The following is a 7500-nucleotide window of genomic DNA, read 5'->3' on the forward strand; positions in this document are numbered from 1 at the left end:
AGGGCAAGAGATGGTTATAGGTATGAAGATACATTGTTTCAAGCACCATTGGAAGGCCTACATGAAAGAAATGCACCTAGGGGAGGCATGTCTGCGAACACTGCAAGGGATAAATATGCAGATTACTTCATAAATGAAGGCAAACTTGCATGGCAGGATGGAATGGTTTAGAATGACACTAAACAACAACAGCAACTACAGAAAAGTTTAGAAAGATAGAAAACTATTATCTAGAGAGAGAAGGAATTTTGCTAATGTCAGGGGAAAGGGGAGAAAGCCATGTTGCTGCTCAATTGTAGTGTACAAGTTGAAACATGTAAAAAAAGAGATAATAAAGTTATTCTGTTAACTTACCTCTCCTCAACTACAGAAGATATCTGCAATCTCTTCCCAACATTTTTTCTTCAAAAGTCTATCTTTATAGTCCGGGGACTTCATATCCCATATGGCTAGACGTTTTTCAATTTCATTAATGAGATGGTCAGTGTCTATTTTCTCAAGCCTCTGTTCCTCCATAACTGCCAGTGATGGGTCTGAAGGGCTGTGTGCGTGTCAAGTGATTGAAAACGTCCTCCACGTGGAGTATCCTAGGGGTTGCCATAGTAACGCACATTCTCTCTCCTCATTGGTAGCAGCCCAGCCAATTACCCGCTCAGAGCGGCGCTTTCAAACGCGGCGGTAGCAACGCCCGACGTTGACATGCGTTTATGTGTCAGGCCCAAAACGGCGCGTCAAGTGTGATATCCATAGTACCATTGACTTTGCTAACGCCATTTTATAAGCGACCGTTGAAAGCGCCCATAATCCGGTTTACTAACGCTTTCCAACGTGCGTTAGCAAACTCGGCGTTAGAAACTACCTAAGAGTTTCGGACGAGCTACTCCGACCTTAAGGCCCGGTTTACACGAGGCGCTTTTAACGTGCGTTAGCAAACGTGGCGTTAGGCAAAGTCAATGGTATCCATGGAACCCGTCACACGTGACGCGCCGTTTTGCCTGACGCCGTGTCAACGTCGAGTCCCTTGCTAACGCGGCGTTTTGAAAGCAGCGCGCTCTCTAATTGGCTGGGCTGCTACCAATGAGGAGAGAGAATGCGCGTTACTATGGCAACCCCTGGGATACTCCACGTGGAGGAAGTTTCGCGCCGCTTTCGCCGCGTCAAACGGTCAGTATATATATATATATATATATATATATATATATATATATATATATATATATATATATATATATATATGGCACAGACACATATAACGCATGCACAAACACAAGCGTCGCGTTGACGCCGTGTTTGAAAGCGCCTCGTGTGAGCGGTAGTTTCTAACGCCGAGTTTGCTAACGCACGTTGGAAAGCGCCTCGTGTAAACCGGGCCTAGAGTTTCGGACGAGCTAGCCGCATACCTGGAATTGGCCATTTCCCCTTCGGCCAATCCCTGTCAAGTCGAGCCGTACCTCGACCAATGAGCGAGGTCAATCAAGCCCCTCGAAAATGACCTCGTATTCCCTAATTGGCATCTCGCCTAAAAATCCTCAGATAGGATTTTCTTAGATTCAGTACAGATTCAGTTCAGACTTCTAACCGAGAGGTCGTCACATCCACATGACCTGCCCCGTTCGTCCCTGTTGGCGCTGTTCCGTTTCTCCTCGCTTGACCTTCTAGGAGTAGCTTTATGTTTAGTACCTTATTGCTTTTATAAACCCTCCTGTTCTCTTCCTTAGTGTTTCGAAGATGGTAAGATTCAGATCTCGTTGTTGCTGTAGGTTAAGCTTTTGTTGCGTTATAGTGGGTTGTTCCATTTATTGTGACGGAAGAGTGTTTAAAGTCACATATTTTATATTTTTTAGCTGCTATATTTGATATCTCCCTTTATTTATATGTCTTTAATATTGATGTATATATATATATCTATATTTGGTAACCTATAAATAAATATATATATATATATTGGGTGTGGTGTGTGTGTGTGTGTGTATCTGTGTCCATATGTAGAATATATATTTATATATATATTTTCTTCTGCTATATTATATTATATATATTGATTATATATATATTTATATTGCATATAGTGTTTTTTAGGCCATATAAATATCTAATTTTTTATATATATATATATATATATTATATTTTATATTTTATATATATATTTTTATATATATATTAATATATATATATTTTTTTTAATTATAATAATATTTTATACTTATATTGTATATTTATCATATTATATATATATATATATTCTATATTTATATTAAGAGTTACATATTTACGCTTCTATATATATATATTTTATATATATATATTTATATAATATATTTTATAATATATACGTTTATATAATATATAAAAATATATATGTAATAGATATAAATTCATTCCAAGGTCTTTTAGATTTATATATATATATATTTTATATATAATTTATATTATATATATATCAATATATATATAATATATATTATATATATATATATATATAGAGTGAATATAAATATATTAATTTATATATAATCATGTGTATACACTGTATATAGTATGAATAAACTTATCAAAATCAAATCTCTTTATCTATCTATCTGTCTATCTATCTATCTATCTATCTATCTATCTCACTCTCACTCTCACTCTCACTCTCACTCTCACTCTCACTCTCACTCTCACTCTCACTTTCTCTCTCTCTCTCTCTCTCTCTCTCTCTCTCTCTCTCTCTCTCTCTCTCTCTCTCTCTCTCTCTCTCTCTCTCTCTCTCTCTCTCTCTCTCTCTCCCTCTCTCCTCACAGTGACGGAGAATCAATTTACTCATTCACAATTTCATTAGATTCAGTGTCATTCCCCATCCTCTTTCCCTCGTGTTTTTCTAATTAATTCTAATGAAAGAGAATAAAAACATGGAGAAAACCTGAGTGAACGAGAAAGAAAACGGGAAGCTGGATAGACGGAAAGAGAAAACGGGAAAAGAAAGTAACTGACCAGAGGAGAGTCTTCTCTGATGGGATTTTGAAGTGTTTAATTTTCCCTCTGAGAAAAAGACTGTTTTTTCTGCGTTTCTCAGTAATCAAAGATTCGTATTCGAAAGTTATTGTCGAGTCTCCGAGTTCGAGGGTTTAGACAGTAATATGATTTTTTTTTGTCATTTCTTTTTCACTACGTTTTTACGTTATTGCCTATATGTATATATTTTTAGAACTGGAAAGGTTGGGGATGTTTATAACTATATATAAATTGTAAGGAGGAGAGTGTATAAGTACGGTGACTTTATATATAAGGTCTATTAATTATTTACATTTGTGATTTAATTTCATCTGTATAAATGACCACTATCTTCACGACTTTATCTTCCGAACTATGTTTTCTTTTTTTCTTTTTCTTTTTTGTGTGTGTATGTGTGAGTGTGAGAATGCGGGTTTGTGCATGTGCTTTAAAATGATTGGACAGTGAAACTTGGCGAGATTGCAGGTTGTAAACCAGGTGTACTGTAAGCAGTGCCTCAATACCCCCAGGGGATATCGAAATCGGTTCTTGAGATTATCCAAAACAATCTGACACTGAAGAAATATTTTGTGAGAATCATACTTTATTCACTGAAAACAGAAATACACAGTCCATAGAATTCAGCTGTTTGCTCGTAGACGTCTTGTTTTTTCTTTTTACAGGAAATTTAGAGTTAAAAGACGTAGAATGATATTGGAGAAGGGGTATCAGGTTGACTTGGAATTGAACTTTGGGTATCGGGGCTGAAAAAAAATATGAAGCACTGATATAAAACAACATTCTCGCTGACGAATTATGAAAACACGTCACTTGGCACTGATGGATATGTATGACGTTAAAGTCAAATATTCTGATCCGTTTATTGCATTAAATCTGTTGCATTAAACGTAAATTTACATAATCACGTTACCAACATGAATAAATGCAAGGATTGAAGGAGAATGATAAATTACAAATCTTGTTATGTCGATAATGATATTTCGACACTCGTAACGAGACTGAATAAATAACGGAATTCTAATTTTAATTGTAGGAAGAATTCGTGGGTCTCTCTCTCTCTCTCTCTCTCTCTCTCTCTCTCTCTCTCTCTCTCTCTCTCTCTCTCTCTCTCTCTCTCTCTCTCTCTCTCTCTCTCTCTCTCTCTCTCTCTCTCTCTCTCTCTCTCTCTCTCTCTCTCTCTCTCTCTCTCTCTCTCTCTCTCTACCTCCAGCTTCTACCCAGACTGAGTCACCACAAATCCTTGCCCTTCGTGAGGCCGTTTCCAACTTGACGGCACGATGCGCAGCAGTCACAGCACGTTTTGATGCTATTGAGTCTCACATCGAAGGTCTGGCAGCCCAGCAAGCTACCACTGAGCGCACCCTCGCCACACTCGTTGACTCCAACCAAACCATCATTGCAACTGTTACCACCTTCTCCGAGAAAATGGAATACCTCGCTGCTGGTTACGAAAGAATTTGTGACCATCTTTTCAAGAAGCTACCACGAATCACACCTCAGAGTGATACTGCCTCAACGTCATCGTCCCCACCAGTCTCCTGTACACCTAGACACGAACTTCACTAGCAGGATGCAGCTTCACATTATCTCCTGGAACGCCTGTGGAATGAGGACTTACTTAAAGCTTGCTTCACTCAAAACATACATAGGTCACCACCATCCACATGTTATATTCATCCAAGAAGCTTTTGTAGGTGGCCACATGCCCGGGGAAGATGCCCCTCCACTCCGAGGCTACATCCCTTATGTCCATTACGCCAGAAACGGCCTCGTGAGCTACATTCATTCTTCAATAACCCATATACTCCTGCGCTACTCTACTGATAACGACATGACATTCCAGCTCTTTGAAGTCACTGTGGGTGATGGGAAGCTGCGGCTCTGCAACGTTTACTCTGTACCTGGAAGGATCAACCTCCCTGCTCTCCCTACTGCTCCTTCTCATGGCATAGTTTATATGGGTGACTTTAATGCCCGCCACCCTGCCTTAGGTGATCTCTCCCCCACGCCGAACCGTAGTGGATTGCCTCTCCTTGAATATATCCGTCGCCACCACCTCACTCACTGGCCCACTGGGGGCGCCACACACATCCGAGGAGGCGCGCTTGACCACATCATCACTTCCGGCTTGGTGGCTTCGCAAGTCAAGTGTTTCTCCATCCAGGCTCTCTTCTCTGACCACATCGCTCTTGGCCTTCAGTATACACTGCCAGTTGGACCTTCCCTTCCTCAGACTCGCCTCCGCATCACTATCCCTCCGAAGTACTGCCCCAACTATGTCTCCTACATCTCCAGTCTTCTATCAACATTTGATTTCCAGTCACCAGACAGACTATACTCCTCCTTGGTTGACTCTACACACAACTTTTACACCTGTTATGTGACACGACCACATGTAAAAAGACACCTTGAGACCCAGGCCTGGACGCTGGATCGACGTATTCTTCTGGCAGAAAGGAAGACAGTGGAAGATGGACGCGCTTTCCAGAGGCAACCAACACCTGCTCTCCTCCACCAGTACCAGGCGTCCAGAGATGATCTCGTTGGTCTTCAGCAGTGTGTTCATACTGAGTCTTGGAGGAAGTATACTGATAGCATAAATCATCAGACCAGTGTCGGCTCCATGTGGCATTTGATTAACAGAGTCATCAAGAGGAAACCCCCAAGCGCTTTCCACCATAGCCCCACCCAATATGCACAGGACTTGATAAATACCTGGTCTGAGCAGGCACAGGCATGCAATCTTCCCATTCATATTCAAGAGGCTCTCTCCACTCACAGGAACACTCGCAGTTTGCGCCTAATGACTGCATTACTACGAGCGGATGAAGATGACAACTTGCTTATCACGGAAGACGAACTGCGCCGTGCTCTCGCCAGGGGTAAGTCAACAGCACCCGGGGATGATGGTGTCACCTACCAAGTCCTCCGCCTCCGTCAAAGTCCCTGGTAATCCTTTGCTGCAGTTGTACAATCTTTGCTTCATCAGGGGTTATGTTCCCCTTGCGTGGACTTCAAGTACTGTTGTGCCCATCCCCAAGCCTGGTACAAACAAGTTCAGGCCAATCTCATTGACCTCCTGTTTCTGTAAAGTGCTTGAGCGTATATTCCTCACCCGCCTCATGTTCCGACTCCAAGACAAGTTATCTCCGCGGCTGTATGGTTTCCTGCCACAGAGGAGTACCCACCACTGCCTGATGGACCTGTACGCCCGCCTCTCCCGCACCAGTGTGGTAGCATTTCTTGACCTCAAGAGTGCCTTTGACATTGCCAACAGAGAGGTTATTCTTGACCAGCTAGTTGATTTTGGTGTCCAAGGAAATCTTCTTCGGTGGATCCGGGGTTATCTCAGCAACAGGACCTCACGTGTGATTTTTAAAGGCGCATGTAGTGAGTACAAGGAGTTCGAACTTGGTACTCCACAGGGCGGGGTTTTAAGTCCCTTCTTATTCAATGTACTGATGCACCGCTTGCTGACTCTTCTTCCCGAAACTCTCGGCACAACTGTCACCTGCTACGCCGATGACATTTGTGTACATTCCACCTCTGCTGCCGATCTTCAGCGCTTCCTCCACTCGTTCTATGAGTCGTCCTCCGCCTGCGGCCTTGTCCTCTCCCCAGATAAGAGTAGAGTCTTCTCTCCCCGGGGCCCCAGAACACTCCCTGTATTCACTGTGGGACACAGTGTTGTCCCACCTTGCACACAGTACATGTACCTGGGAACGCCAGTGCACATCTCTCCAGCCATACCTGCTCGGCAGCGCGTCCATCCTATCATCCAAGATCTCATCCACCGTCTAGAACGACGCTTTCTCCCCTTCAAGTGGCTTACCAACAATGTCGCTGGTGTCTCCATTCCCTTAGCTAAGACCATCTACATTGCATTCATCCGGTCAGTCATAGACTATCTCTCTCCAGCCCTCAGTCAGCTTTCTCAGACCACCTTACAGCCCTGAGAAAAATTCCAGAATAAAGTGCTGCGGTACATTCTTGGGTGTCCCACCTCCACTAGAATAGTGAACATGTTGACTGAACTGAACCTTCCTTCAGTTGTGGAGAGAATACGTGCCAACGTTTCCTGCATCAGCGTTAAGTGTCTGCTCTCTCCCCATACTGCTCCACACTATGCTCATGTCCTGAGAACCTCACTTGATCCGGTTGCGCCCCGTCCTCCTCTTCGTCCTGGCGTTCGCACCCTTGTCAACATAGTGACCTCCACCCTGCAGCGTCTTGATCTTGATGTCCCTGTGGCTGAGGTTGATCATGGGCCACCTCCCTGGAGGATTCCTCAGCCTCAAGTCACCTTCACGCCCACCTCCAAGACAGACCCTCCGCCTCTCCAGAAACAACTTGCTCTGGAGCACATTGCCACACTCTCCTCCTCCATCCCTGCCGCGCATCATATCTATGTGGATGGGTCCGTGCAACGAGACGGCAGTGCAGGCTGCGCCATCTACTCTCCTGATGTGGACCAGCCAGAAGAAGGCTGGGTGTGTCGCAGATTAC

General features: G+C 43.2%; 1 pseudogene; it reads right to left on the reverse strand.

Moving 5' to 3' along the window:
* The window catches only part of LOC147470144 (uncharacterized), a 2284-nt pseudogene extending 1768 nt beyond the window's left edge, over positions 1–516 (reverse strand).
* Between the last annotated feature and the right edge of the window lie 6984 nt (positions 517–7500).

Source organism: Penaeus japonicus, unplaced genomic scaffold, assembly GCF_977035675.1.
Source record: "Penaeus japonicus unplaced genomic scaffold, GWHDUDI00000001_assembly GWHDUDI00000016, whole genome shotgun sequence".
Classification (NCBI taxonomy): Eukaryota; Metazoa; Arthropoda; class Malacostraca; order Decapoda; family Penaeidae; genus Penaeus; species Penaeus japonicus.